The following is a 16,367-nucleotide window of genomic DNA, read 5'->3' on the forward strand; positions in this document are numbered from 1 at the left end:
GTTCACCTGCCTACTTTCTGGGAGCACAGACTTCTCTGCTTTGTGTTCAAGGCTCACAAACTCTGGGTTCCCTGACAGTCTGGCCACAAAAAAAACCCTCTCTGTGTACGTAATTGAATTAATCACTCTCAATCTGTTAAACATATTTGTTAATATTTAAAGCTGCCAACAATGTGAAACTGAGTGCAGCCAAGGAGAAAGAGAGTGAGACTGTCACCTCAGCTGTGTGTACCTGTAACCACAACATCTGCTGGCCAATAAAGATTATTACAACAATTTACTTAAAAATTCAGAATGAGGTAACTTAGGATTCTCTTGACATAAGAGACGATTGCTTCTGGCAGCACCAATCTATTCCTGAAAAATTTATTAGGTCCAAATGACACTCCTCTTGGGGCGTTTTTTTTTTTTTTTTTTTTTTTTTTTTTTTTTTTTTTTTTTTTTTTTTTTTAAATTTGCAAAACTAGCATTTGGGCAAAAACTGCCCACACTTCGACCACTGACAAAACGTATGGTGTCCAGACTGGACAAACAGGATACAAAAAAAAAAAGAAACTGCCAAACTTTGCCAAGACAGGGCAAGATGGTTTTAAAACTTTTTCTACCTCTAAAAATGATCTATCAGTTACTCTAGACCTTAGCCAAAGTTGGTTGCTATGACATTGCAAATGAGAATTTGGGTGATTGCCCAGATAGCCAGTTGTCTCTGTCATTTATTGCACATTTTGAAAGTTGCTTGATTGCACTGTGTCTCAAGTAATATTATTTTCCTCCTCAAGTCTTCAGTGGGGTTGAAGACTAAATAGTCATAATTACTTTCTTCTCATGACTTAGCTAAGCCATTTTTAATGCAAGTCTTAGACTTCTTATGATAAGATAATTATTAAAACATTTAACATATGTTTCTTGCTTAATATTGTCTATGCTGGATATAATTCTAATTTTATACTTGATATCTGTTCTTATTGTATAGTTTGTATTGGGTTGGGAACTCTCTTATTCAAACAAAAGGGGGAGAAGAAGAGAGAACTCCTTCAACCAAAGGTCTTTGAGATGCTGGACCACTCTGGGTGAGGTCTTGGGTATTATAAAAAGTTATAGAAATGAGCATAGCCTCTCTTGGCTGTTGGATTTAATTCATCTTCCCTGCTTATGCAGAGGACTATTGATCTGTGAATCTACCCCTACTTATACTGCACTCTGAGCTAGTGCTAGACTACTTTACTATGATCTACTAAATCTTAGGATTTCTTTTGCTGTGAAGAGATACCATGACCACAGCAACTCTTACAATGGAAAATATTTAATTTCTTAGAGGTTTAGTTCATTAACATCATGGCAAGGAGCATGATGACATGCAGGAAGACATGGTGCTGCCTATACCTTCATCAGAAGGCAAAAGGAAATGGACCAATTCACTGTCCTTGGCTTGAGCACATGAGACCACAAAGCCTGCCTCAACACTGACACACTTCTTCCAACAAGACCACACCTACTCCAACATAGCCACACCTCCTAATGTGATTATAGATTATGTGGGCCAGTTACATTCAAATGACCACATTCCACTCCCTGACCCCCATAAGCTTGTAGCAATATCATTATGTAAAATATTTAGTCCAACTTCAAAATTACCATAGCCTATCACAGTTTCACCAATTTTTAAAAGTCCAAAGTTCAATGTCTTTTCAGAGATTCATGCAATCACTTAATTGTAATTCTTTATAAAATAAAAATTAAAAAAACAGAACATGTACTTCCAACATATGACGACATAGGATATACATTGCATTTTTAAAACATAAGGATGAGAGCATAGTGTGGAAATACTGGTCCAAAAAAGACCAAAATTCATCGAGGCAAACTCTAAACTCTGCATCTTCAACTAATTTCAGCTTTGTTGACTGCAGCACACTTCTTTCTCTTGGGCTGGTTCCACACCCTGTCAACAGTTCCTTTCTGCATTGGAACCTTAGCTGGGTGGTATCTATCTCTGAGGTCACCACTCCTTTTATTTCATTTCTTTTATCCTTGTTTTTAAAGATTTATTTATTTATTATGTATACAGTGTTTTGACTGCCTGCAGGCTAGAAGAGGGCATCAAATCTGATTATATATATTTTTGAGCCCTCCATGTTGTTGATGAAAATTCAACTCAGGACTTCTGGAAAAGCAGTTGTAGACAGTACCTGTTGTTTTGTTTCACAGATTTCTGGACATGAATAATCACACAGAAACTATATTAATTATAACATGGCTTGATCAAAGGCTTAGGCATATTCCTAGCTCTCTCTTGCATCTTAAGTTAACTTATTTTCATTAATCTATTTATCAGTATGGGGCTGTGTCTTACTGGCAATGTTCTGGAATCTTTCTCTATCAGCAGCTACATGACATCTTCTTCAACTGTGCATATTCTATCTTTCTGTCTCTGTTCAGATTTCCCACTAGGTTTTACTATGCTAAGCCATTGACCAAAACACCTTTATTTATTAACCAACAAAAGCAATACATATACTAAAGGACATCCCACATCATCTCCCCTTTCCTGTCTAAATAAAAAAGAATGTACTTTAGCATAGTAAAATTACAAATAATAAAACAATTATCAACCAAGAATTACAGTTACAATATTTAGTCTATTTGTATTAGGAAAAATTAAAGAAAATATTCTGGGGCTAGAGAGATGGCTCAGTGGTTAAGAGCATTGCCTATTCTTCCAGAGGTCCTGAGTTCAATTCCCAGGAACCACATGGTGGCTCACAACCATCTGTAGTGAGGTCTGGTGCCCTCTTCTGGCCTGCAGGCATACACACAGATAGAATACTGTATATATAATTGATAAATAAATATTTTAAAAAAATAAAGAAAATATTCTATCATTTCTCATATCTTTGTGAATCTAAGTTTGGTATCTAATTTATCTTTTACCATAACTAAGGAAAATGAAAAATATAACTATTTATCTTCAACTCCATCAAAGATTCCAGGAGAATATAGTGTTTCCTAACTAAACAGGAAGTACATTGTAAGCAACTTCCAAAGTGGTAGAAAAGACACAGACATCTAGTTGCCTGGACAGTTATCCAAAGTTCTTTCATAATGTTGGTTCATCCATCTTCAGCTTATAGGCCCATAATATTTGGCAGACTTTCAATGAAGCAGGAAATTTGAAGATCTGTTCTGCCATGTTTTGGCAAATTTGTCAGTTGCTTTTTTCTGTGTCCTGCAGAATGTCTGTCAGTTTCTTCTGTGAAGCAGAAACCCTGAAGGACTATCTCATCTTTTGGCAAGTACAGCAGTCACTTTTCTGTGGACTCTGAATGTCCAGTTCATACATAACATCAAGTAGTCCAGTTTCTTGCCCAAATGGCTAGTCTTGTCACATTAAAGGCAAACTCCATAATGAGGTTCTTCAATGCCCATCAACCTCTCTGAAGCAATTGGTGCTACCAGACGAATTTCATGATTGAGAAAAGTCTAAGTTCTTAAAACCTTTTAAATGCCATATTCTATAGGTCTTTGATGTGTTGGAGATCATCTGTCTAACTGAAATATATCTCTGTATATCTAGAAAACCTAACTAACATGACTAAAGGTTTGATTATTATAGATGACTACTAATCTGTATTTGTTATTATGCATTGCATTTTAAATGAGTTGCTCAAACACAATACCTTAAACAAGAGTAGAAATATATATATATATATATATTTACAATTTTGTTACACATAATATATATACATATATACATGTATATATACACACACACATACATACATACAGTGTATATATACTGGGAAAGAACACACAGTCTCCACTTATAGAATAAGAACCTCTGAAAGGTCTCGTGAACTCTACAAATATTTTATCAATATACATATATATATATGTATATGTATATATATACAAATAGATATGTGTGTGTGCGTGTGTGTAGTGTGTATATATATACATATATACAGTAACAAAATTGATTTTAATATGTATCAATAAACAAAAAATCCACACCAATGTAAAGTATTAATTTCTATGACATATTTCCTCCACTAATTATTTTAATAGGAAGTGATTATTAACATTTTATTCTCAACTCTTTTTAAATGAGAACAAACATTTATTAACAATCATTTTGTGAACTGGGTGTAGTAGTCTCCAAACAGCTTCCTGCTCTTTGTTTGGTAAAGTATTTGTACAGTTCATTCCCAGTTACAGACCTCCCCTTTCTTTACTACTTAGGCTGTACTTCTCAAAGGTTCTGCAACCAACTAAATTATACCATCAGGGGACTACATGGTCAAATACATGAGCATTTTGGGGTCATTTCACACTGAACAACCATAGATACTAAATTAAAACTTGGTAGGAGCAGGTGATTATTTCTTAAGCACAGCTTTCAGCTTATTTGTCATCTCTCCAGTAATTTCTGTTGTACCAGGACATAGATAAAGGAAAATCCAATTTTCTTAGTCTTTTTCCCATTGCTATAACAGAATAACTGAGGCAAGAGGGTTTATAAAGCACCTAGCTCTGGTTTCATACATGGTAGTGGAAATAGACAAAACCACAATCATGGCATTGGTGCCCTCTTAGCTGCTGAACAGTCTTCTCCTTCCTCCTCCTCTTGTTTATTTGCATGTGTGTGTCCAGTGTGTGAGTGCCTATCTATGTGTATGCACATGTGTATAAATTATGAGTTATTATTGTCTGTCTTTCTCTGTTAGATTCCAACTATTTTTGACCCCAGGATTTTCAGTAAGCCTCCCTTCCCAGAATGGACTGAACTACCTGGCTACAAGATCTAGTGCTAGGACTATCTCTGCCCTGACTCCTGGACTGGCTCTGAAGATACACGTTACAGATTCTATCTTTCATTTGGGCACTAGATGTCTGAACAGAAGTCCTCATTCTTGTGCTGTGGATACTTCTGAACTTATCCACCTTCCTAGGCCAACGTCCACATATGTTCTGATGCCGTCACCTATGGGCGCTCATATATTACATGGTATTAACTCAATGAAAAAAATGGAATGTTCCACAGATAAAAAGCATAAGGGGTGAAACTGTCTTACAATAACATTTACTGATGATAATAACCAAGTTTTTTATGAATTAAACCACTCCTCAAAATAACAACAAGAGCAAGGTATCTCTTGAAGACTCTACCCCAAGCATGGTCACAAGGTCCATCCAGATTCCAGATGTATATGCATAGAGATAAACCATATTTAAATTGTGTTACTTACTGCAGTTGTATTTTAGTTCCACACTCTGTTTACCCTCTCTGCTTAATTCCGTGACTACACAAGTGTAGTTTCCGGCTTTTGCCTCATTCTTATCCAGCGTCAAAGAAGCGTCTCCTTTTAAAAAGGCTGAGGTTGAAATCCGTCCACTTTGAAATGCAGGAATTTTAGAGTATTTGTTTTCAGCTCCGTTGAAAGTCAAAATAAATGTGTTTCCAAAGAACCATGTCAAGTACAAGTCGTCGAGGCCTTCTGGCATCAAATTTATGGCATGGCATGGAATGAAAACATCCTTTTTACAATCTGTTACCGTCACAGATTTAATATTTTTAAATAATATCTGAGCTGAACCTGGGAAGGGGTAATACAAATAATCTGAGATAGTTCTGCAATTCTGTAGTACTAAATCTTAGGTTTATTACAAACACTTAAGTAACAGTGCTTTAATTATTAATGGAAGATAACCATATAACAATGGTAGACACCATGAAGGTGAAAAACAGTATCAAGTACTTGAGAAGTTTGCTTGCATGGTAGGTAGAAAAATAAATGACTTCTTCCTCCAGTTAACCACTAGCTACTCAAAAGACTCCAAAAGAAGAAACAAGAGCAGATGCTGCTAATGGGTTCTTAATGGCATAAGCCATCCCTGACTGCCCTACCATATACAAGGCTCACCATTTGACTCAAATGACAGGGATGTGGAGAACCCTGTTGTCTTCCATATTATTCACTTATCTAGACTTTCAAATAAATAGTTTACTGATCTTTCCCCAACCACACAAAAAAGTGCTAATGAATATAAGAAATCAACTTTACTAATCCCTAATTATTCCTTCTATATATACTAAAAATGCAATCAAGGGCATAAGATGCTCCTCTAAGAGGATAATTACTAATAAATGCCCATCAAGCTGAAGATTTGTGTCCATGAGTTGAATATAAGAAGTACAGTGGAATACATTCTGGACTGTGTTCAAGAAAACAAAAGCACAAGTCCCCTACTAGGCACATTCTGGTGTTCATTGTTAAGCAATACTTGTGGGATGATTGGCATAAAAATTTTGATATTTTCCCCAATAGGTCAAGATTTTTCTTCAAATGTGTTGCTGACCAACCAGTTTTTGGCTGTATTTTGGTTATTCCTTAATATCAAACTGAGCCTGGTTTGTTTGTTCTGGCCTCACATTATGGGAATAGGATAGGTGCCAATAGCACGGGCAAGGCCACATTTGAGCAATAAAGAGGCAGGAAGAAAGGCTTTGTCTGAGCAAGGTCTGTGGTGTAAATATTTTACTGTTCTCACAGGCAGTATCCACTTCATAGCTCTGAGCTAACATTCTTTAAAAAGAGTCAGTTGGCTTCATAAAGATTAGACAGACAACAAGAAACACTTTGAAGATCATAGTATAAAATATAATCTGCAACAGTACCAAAAATGCAGACTGGTGATCACTTTGCTACAAACCTAACCTTTAAAGCACTTGGCTTTATACATCATAAATTCCAGATACACATTGTGAGGCTTCTTCATGCTGTGGGGTTTAGTTTTTATTTTCCATTAATTTTGATTTTTTGTTTTAGGAGCAGCTAACAGTTACCCAAATGTTACTTTCATTGCTGATAAGCACTCTAGAGTTTTTGGGCTACCTGAATCTAATTGTACAATCTAGGGAAGCTTTTTTGGGCCATGGTGGGTTAGCTATAGAGTCATTTAGATATCAAATGACAAGGGATACACTTCTGATGATTATGTGAAGTTGATAACCACTATGAAAGAGTGAAAAACCTAATGAATGAGCCTATTTTGTGCAATTTACTGCCCTTACTACAATTTCTTTGATTGTAATGATGCAATGTAAGAGGAGCCAACCAATGTTTAGGTTGGATCCAGAAATATAACAAACTCACTGGACCTTTATGCATTTATTTGTTTTACTAATTGCATCATTACACTGCCCAAGTATGTGATCAGTTGATAAATGCCTCCAAATAAAAAACATACCATTGTGAAGTAACAGATGATTTCATATATGATGCCATACACATTTGTAGTTTCCTGTAAGGAGATATGACCAATAACATAACCCTTTTTATTATTAGACTATTTATTAGATTCTTAGAGATCACCAATTATTTATGGATCTGCATTTTCAGTTTGTGAGATATCAAATCTCACATAGAAATCTTAATTTAACTGCAAATTCTTTCTTTTATTTTATATTCATAGACTTTAGGTATAGTTACTGTGAAATGGAGAATCTGAATTTGTGCATCTCACTGTCTGACCCTGTACAAAAGTCAAAGTCTATCATTGCAGTTACAAGTAGATCAGTTATTAAATTGATAATATTAATGAGCTATTTATGAAGTCATGACTTTATTAGCTAATGTAAGATATTTGTTTAGATATGGATTTCATTACTTTTTTTATAAATGAGAGATTATGGCGAAAAACCAAAATCTAGATCTTGACAATGTTTCTCCCTGTTCGATGTGGGGGTGTCATCTGTCTATGTGTTACTTTCATTGGTTAATAAAGAAACTGCCTTGGTCCTTTGATAGGACAGAAAATTAGGTAGGCAGAGTAAACAGAACAGAATGCCGGGAGGAAGAAGGCAGTGAGGCAGATGCCTCAGGCAGACACCATAGTTCTCTCGGAGATGGATGCAGGCTAAGATCTTTCCCGGTAAACCACCACTTCATGGTGCTACACAAATTACTAAATATGGGTTAAAGCAAGATATGAGACTTAGCCAATAAGAGGCTGAAACTAATGGGCCAGGCAGTTTTTAAAAGAATACAATTTGTGTGTTGTTATTTCGGTGCATAAGCTAGCTGGTGGCCATTAGCCAGGTGGTGGGAAACGGCCCGCCACTCCTATTACAGAGTGGTGCCTCAATATGGTAAACTGGATCTATGTAAAACCTGAGAGAGCTTAAAAAGGAGAGACAGAGAGTTTAACACAGCTTTTTTGCTGTTTGCTAGGGCATGCTGTAGAGAGATTTCCTGATTCAGCAATAGAGGCAGAAAAAAAGTCGCTCCAGCCATTTTAAAATTCGGCTTCCTGGGGCTGTGCCACTACTACAAATTCTGGCTTTAAAGCATTTCAATGGCTTTTATGAGACTGGATGTTTGTGTTCCCACTTGCGATTGGAAAGAAAGTACCCTGAGACCATGCCAATGGCTCAGCACTCCCCGCCGGCACCTGGGCAAATGGCCGAATCAGGCATAGGCAGGCAGGAGAGCATGGTGGATTTCTGCTGCCATGCAGAGAGGTGTTTCTAGGCTGCACAGTGCTTGGAATGGCAGATTTGGATGTAGCTCAGATTAAAAGCTCATTCTCAGAGTTAAACTGCCACGGCTTGCTTAATGGCAATGTGGACTTGCTGTGTGCCTGGAACTGTGCACAGCTCAGGGTCACCAAATGGCACTGAGGCAGGAGCAGCTCTGCCATGCTGAACTGTGCTGAACTCAGGCAGGATCTATCTTAATTACCATAATAACAGCGCAGTTAAGGTTTAGGCTCGGCAGAAAACAGGCAGTCCCATATCACTCCTATGTGGTGCAAACTAAAGTTTTTAAGAAGTGCTTAGCATTTTAAGAAGTGCTCCTGAACAATAAAGAATTACAGATTCACAATAGGACAGATTCAGACATAAAAGACCTTTAAATGGGTCACAGTGTTGGGTGAGCATATGTAGGCTTGGGAGAGAGAAGAAAAAGAATAGAGAATGAAGTTAATGCCTTAAAAAATGTGAGAATTAGCCACTAAGAGGCAGAAACTAATGTGCCAGGCAGTGTTTAAAAGAATACAACTTGTGTGTTGTTATTTCGGGGCATAAGCTAGCTGGTGGCCATGAGCCAGGCGGTGGGAAGTGGCCCGCCGCTCCTACTACACCTGTGGTGATTCAAAAATATGAAGGTAAGTAATTATTTTTCAAGAAAATAGAGGCAGATAGAGCAACAGATCATGAAGCACCCATCTTCATAAAAAATCTGCAAGCAACCCTTACCCCAAAGGCTTCGGGAACATTGCAGAAGATGGGGGTGGGGATAGTCAGAGCAGTGAAATAGCTACAAACAGAGTCTTTCACATATGACAGGGAGAGAAAGTCAAGGAATCTAAAGAGCATGGCCACCTAAACAAGACCTACACAACAACAGTATAACTTGCCATTCTGAGATAGAAAGGGGAAATCTCAGAAGGCCCCAACCCTGGATGAGGATATACAGGTAAGTAGCTACAAGAGAGGAGGGAAGGATGCTCTTCTCCAGGGACAAGCTTCCTGATAGACTATCCAATGTCCAGAGTCCTAACTGACCACATGACATATGCATATGAGAAACACTAGTGAACTCAGCGGGATGTACTTCAAACAGGGAAAAGATGAAGTCAGAATTTGTAAAACGGTCTTCATGAAGTCAAGGGCAAATGTGAATTTCACTTACTTAGCAAACACTCAAACATTATGAAGCTCATTTATTTTTTTATGGCTTTAAATCTTTAAGTTACATGAAAAGCTTATTTAGAAATGCTTATTCCATACATTTACCAATTTATTTATTTTTCACAACTATTCCAAGAGAGTCATTTCCAATTTTATTATCAGATAAAGATGGCTTTCACATTCTTTGTTTTCAAAAAACTTCAAAGACAAATAAGATGAGTCTGGAAGGGAGAAACCTGAAGACAGTGTTGTGTTCTCTCACCTCAAGGAAACTTTCAATCTTATGATTTTCAGGATCCAACAGACGTAATTAAAAGTACTCGAGTTCCCCTAAATGCTAGCAATATCGATTATATGTTTGCTTTAATTGGACTAAAAGTATATCAAAAATTCTTAAACCCAAAGTCCCATGAATTGGAAACTAATTTGGTTAAAATTTGGTTAAAATATTAATCACTGTGAAATCAGATACTTGATTTCAGTGACCTTTTATTTTCTTTAAGTCCTTAGAGTTCTTTCATGTCTTTTGGTTATATATATAAAATCATGCATAGACTATAAAGACATACAAATGAATAGCAAAACCCAGTTTTTATTTTAAAATGCAGTCTTGATTAAAATGTCACAGTGGAAAACTTATGAAGACATCAACCAAACAACTGCCATATGAGATCTTCTATAAGAGCCTGGCCCACGATTTTGGTAGCACAGCCAGACCATGGTTTAGGTGTGTAGGGGTGTGTGTGTGTGTGTGTGTGTGTGTGTGTGTGTACATAAACTCAAGAGAGGCACCCCACTTGACACATGAGGTGTGCTGGCATCCCAACTTCCCAATAGGCCTCATTTCTGACCACCTCTTAACACTGCCACAGTGGAGGACATTCTTCCATCACAGAAACCCTTGGAAGACTAACCACAACCGAACCACAGCAGGAGGCAAAACCCATGAGGAGGAAAAAAAAAAACCCAAATCCCAGTGCTGCATGCGTGTTTTGACTCAAGTTAATTTATTAGTATTTAATGAAATGTGTACAACTTACACTGCACCTTCCAAATCAACTAGGAAGGTTTCAATGGACAATTTGTAAGTTAGTAAAAGTGGCTGTTGGGGTACTGAAGTCACAAGATATTTTCTAGATGACTTTTACTGTTAAATCATTGCCACAACATAAAAGTGACCAAATGTAACAAGTATGACAGGAATAAAGATATTTTTGAGAAGATTGTTGCCCCCTACCCAAGTTGGATATCAGAATCTCAATACATAGGGCCCTAAGAAACTGAAATCCCCCCCAATCTCTCATATTGAGGAGAGAAAAGGCTGAAGTGTGTTGCCACCTTGCAGGAGTGGCTCCAGAGCTGACATGACAGGTGGTGGGCTGGAACACACCTCGACTGTGACAGGGATTATTTAGTTGTGCATACTCCTTGCCCTTTACCTAAACCAGACCCTCCTGTCAGTATCAGGATGATAGGCTAGGGAGAAGGATTACAGGAAATCAGTTTTTATCCCTTTTCCTAATATACTCACACAGAATAAATTTTTCTTTGCTTTTCAATGTTAATTGCTCTCTACTAAAAGTAGCTTCCTGACTGAGGTCTGGAAAGCCTACCTTAAACTTTCTTATCCCCAATGCTGACGCTGTAGTGGGTAAAGCAAAGTCCCTTTTTGAAGGACTTCACTAAATTCTGTACTCACTTCATCAAAAGAATCCAGGACCTTTCCACTCTTGTTCTTCAACCTCTAAAGCCATGTGAAGGTCCTGGAGGTGGGGTTCTTTGTACTTGCGTCCTTTGCACTCTGTATGCCCAGTGTCACCCCCTACCCCTGGCCAGTTCAGATTTGCAGATCTGTAGTTACCACTGGAGTGGGGTGTGGCCAGGGTAAGGCGCTCTAGCCCTTCTCTCATCTCGATGGAGGAAGAGGCAGAGGGCGACCAATCCAGGTTGAGACCTCTGAGGTCAACACTCTGGGAAAGAACCATCATCTGGGGCTGGCAAAGAGCAGCCTACGACCCTCAACTGTGAGATCAGAGCCACCTACCGCAGCATAGAGAACTTAATAGCAGTGAGGCCACCAAGGTCCACATCCTGTCCTGTCATATGAAGGTGGTTACTAACAGAACCGGAGGACAGGGACAGAGCATGCGCACTCTATGAGCCTCAACTGTTAGCATCTCGCGGACTCCTCTTTAACAACCTTGGGGCCTCCAGTCCCTTCTCTTTCTTCCATCTTATTTAGTTGGTTAATGATTTTATTCTCTGTTCCGGGAAAAGCAAGCAAATAGTCCACGCGTGGGGAATGGTTTAGAATGGGATGCAGAGAGGAACATGTTCTGCGGCCGACAGCCCTTAGCAGTAAGTTAACGACCCAGGAGCCTCTCCCAGCAGTTTCAGGAGCCTGGTGGAGACATCCATGCTGTGTTTGAGCGCAGGTGTTTGGAAAGTGGGCTGTAAAATGTGGCTCCATGCCAGAGAGTGGCTGTGTCACCAAAGCCATATCCTTCATCTTGAAGCAAAGGTCTTTCTACAACCACTTTTAAGTTTCTAGTGAGCAATGAACTTGCCAAAAACCCAGTCCCCAGTAGCTCCTCTGAGGAGTGCACATCCTCTGGACCAGCTCCCCTCCCCCCCTCCCCAATGTTGGTTTTCTCACATCTGCTTCAGAAGTTTCATTTCCACAGTACCATGCCATACTAGTGACCTTGGATATGTCCTCACAAACAACCATTGCAGTAATACCATCCAGAAACAAAATCACCATTTTCTGTTGATCTCTGTCTCAGTGTATTGTGTCCTGCATTTGGTTTTTAAAATATATGAATCTCTCCTCTATGGGATTATCGTTCTGTAAAACAAGAAGGGGCACAATATCATTTCTTCCAGATCTTTCACAGAACTGGGCAAACAGAAGGTGGGGTAGATACTTCCTTTTCTGTTTTGCTGAGAAAATAGCCTGACAAAAGCCCCTTAAAGAAGGATTTATTTGCTGGGAACGGGGGCTCAGGCATTTAGTCCCAACACTCAGAAGACAGAATGCAGGCAGGCAGATCTCTGTGAGTTCCAGGCCAGCCTGGTCTCCAGAGTGAGTTCCAGGACAGCTAGGACTGTTACACAGAGAAACCCTGTCTCAAAAAATGAAAAAAAAATAAAATAAAATATGGGGGAGTATCTTAGTGTAAGGGACAGTCATGATGGCAAAGGAGTCGTAGCAATAGGAGCTGTTCCAGAGTTAAGAAGCAGAATGGTAAATGTTAACTCACTTTCTTCTTATACAGTCCAGGATCCTACTTCATGAAACTGTTACCCATAGTGGGTGGCTTTCCCCACCTTAACCAACCTAATCAAGACAACCCCCACTCCACCACACAGGCATACACAGAAGTCTATCTCTCAGGTGACCCCAGACCTCATCAAGGTGACTATTGAGATTAACCATCATTGAAGGGATTTTAATAAGTGTCTGGATGTGATCAGAGGATAGCATTGCTTTGTAAGTAAGATTTGATTGTGTCTAGCAGCCATGTCATGGATGAAACAGTTAATTGTCATGGTGGTAATGTGCCAAGGGCCAAGCCAGAGGAGCAGTGAGTTGCAATTGAAGTTCCAGGTGTCATCCCACCAGGAGGGCATCCTCTGATGGGTCCATCTCGTTTAGGCAAGGCATGGGACTAGAAACCCTGGAATGTCTTTTGCTTCTGCTGTGTCTTTATATGTTTGCACGGCTCTCTTTCTCTGTTATCTAGCATGGTGTGAGTGGACATGGGGAGATCTCCACTGCCTGTAATACAGTGTGTTTTTCTCTTGGAAACATTCCATTCTACTGGGCATTTTTACCTGTGGATTGTCGAGAAGACAATCTCCCCATGTTGTTTTGTCTAACTTGATAATAGTGATAGCCTATACAGAGTTTTGATGAATAAAAATAAATAGAAAATATATTTCACAGCCAGGATCATCTAAGGAGCTGCATGGATTGTGGCTCAAGTTAATGACTTAACAACTGAGTTCCAATAGCCCATCTAGTAGAAACTCTTTTAAGCTTAATGTTGGGAGATGTGTTTATAAGTCTTGGAATACATCATAGCTGAAACAAAGTTTTGAAAATAACGAAGTTAGACTGACATGTTTTTGTTAAATAACTTTAAGGTGAAAAACTCAAGAAGACAATCTAAAGTTTTAGGAAGGCACATAGTTGAATGCGGAACTCTTTAAGGTCAGGGAACAAGAACAAAGCCCCTTTAATTGTTAGTGGCTGATGTACTCTCCTGGCTAGGTTTGCTTGATAATTAATTCCTTATACATGTTTATATCATCAATCTTCTGATATAAAATTTATTAATGAATGGATAGGTACCCTAAAGTTTTAAAGTAGAGTTGACTGATTGTTTTTCATATATATAAAGATTAGGTTTGTGATTTCTTTAAGATTCCTTATAAGATTACCTTTCAAGATAAGTGATAAATAATTGACCCTTTCTTTGTAACTGCAAAATGCAGCCTCTCAGTAAAAACATGACAAAAAGACCTCACTTGCCACATGGTTAATCTATAGCAAGTTGCTTGGATATGAATGTATGTGAGTTCTTGAGATAATATGTTTTACGTCTGTAATACTTAAAATGTTTAATCATGTGAGGGAGATGAAAAGCATGATTTTACCTGTAATTATTCACTTGAGAAATGGAATACAACTGTTCTGACTCCTGTGCTGCCTGGAAGATTCTGTTGGGGTATAAAAGCTGTAAAACAACATGAGAGGAAGGAGAGAGAAATAAAGAGAATGAAGAAGATTTAGAATAAAGAATGAAAATGTCAGGAGAGTTTGTGAGTGACTTTTTTTTTCCTAATCCCTCTCAGATAGAAAGGTTTAGCCTCGCCAATTCTGTGGATTCCTGCCAAAGCCCTGTGCAGCTATAGGCAGGTCTGCCAGACAAGAGTAGTAATAACTTGGATGGCAGCCTTGACAAGGCTATCAAAGAACCGATGGAGTCTCCCCACCTGCTGCCATGGTGGATGCAAAGGACACCTCTGCACTAGATTTGGAGCTTCGGGATAGGGATCAGAGAGCAGCTGGTTGCCTAAGTCTGTCAATGGTCAGGGAAGCAGCTGTTTCCCTAAAACTGAAGTTATTGGAAAGGACAGTGCACAGCATGCAGTGCTGGAGATCGAATGATCCTGGATTAGGCTGGGAGCTACAGGGGCGGGGCAGTGTGCTTAATGTCTTTTTGTGAGAAAAGAAAAAACATGGAATGGGCTTAAGTCAAGCATCTGAAAGGCCATCTGGGTTATCAGATCTCTTCTTTCAGGGACTTCTAGCTTCTCCCCAGCTTCTGTTGGGTCCTGGCAGCTTTGGGTTTTCCTGACTGAGCTGCACTGTTCCAGTCTCTGTTCCTGTCTGCAAATGCTTCCCATTAGTCTCCAAACACTTTCTCCATCATATCCCAAGTCACTGGAGTTAGGGCCCAGCCTAAATATATCAACTCACAGCCATGAACCATATATACCTTTCAAGGCTCTATTCCCAAATAACAATCACATTCTAAAGGTCGGGGGGGGGGGCATCATTTTTTTTTTTTTGGAATTCCATTCAACTCAAGATCACCAGCAATGCATGTTACTTCTGAAAAGAAACTTCATGACTGAGCATTCAGTGTTCCTCTTTCTCCTTCCCTCTGCCATGGTAACTAGTTAAACCTTGAGAAACCCTCAGTCTGGGTCCTGAAATGAAGGTGAAGTGAAAGTTGAAATCCCAGCTGACATGCAAAAGAAATATAAGATTGGTTGTTGCTTTCTATGGTGCTCTCAATCTACTGGAAGCAGATGATCGCTTGACAAGGGGTTAAGACTGTGTTTGTCTGTGAGTACTAAGGACAGATGTTGATGAACTGTTGTTAGTGACTATGCTGGTTTATTAAACAGAGGTGTGGCACCCAGTTACAATGAATACATCTGCATAACACTTCCACACCTAAGATTCAAGGAATTTTGCCAAAGAGGAGTCAGAAAGATTTTAAGTGCCAAAGGATCTGGAACTTTGCTATGAGATTGTATTTCCTAGTAATATCAGAAGCTCTGCCTGGATAGTTTCACCACTGTGACTGCACAAATGTGAGCTGACCAAGAAAGACATCAAAAACAAGCAAGAATGGAAGAGGAAAAGCTCATGAGGCCTCAGTCCTACACATAGCACTGCAGAAAACTGAATAAAGCTGGGAATGGGAGGGGTAATCCTCCCCAGAGGAGGTGACCCCAAGGGGTTTTTCAGTGCTCAACGGTCAGTCCTGAAAACATACATACAAACAACATTATATGGACTTAATAGGCTATATTTACACATGGAAAAAAGGCCATGAATTCAAGGGAGGGAGTTTGCAGAGAGGAAAGGTAAGTAAGAAATATTGCAATTAAAATATAATCTCAAAATTATCAGGAAAGACCCCTCCAAAAGGAAAAAAAATACAGGAATAGAAATAAGCATGTCATCTTTCCTGATTCTATGAGGAGAGGTCAACCATAGTCTTGCCTTTCATAGAGAGTCCCTGGCTGCATGCAACTCTCTCCCTCTACCTTCTCACTCACAGACATCTTCCAGTGATTCAAACCCACTCTTCACTGTCAAGTCTTCCCTCTGTCATAACCCTTGGCAACTTTTCACTTCACTATAGCTCCT

This window comes from Arvicola amphibius, chromosome 10 (assembly GCF_903992535.2).
Source record: "Arvicola amphibius chromosome 10, mArvAmp1.2, whole genome shotgun sequence".
NCBI classification, from domain to species: Eukaryota; Metazoa; Chordata; class Mammalia; order Rodentia; family Cricetidae; genus Arvicola; species Arvicola amphibius.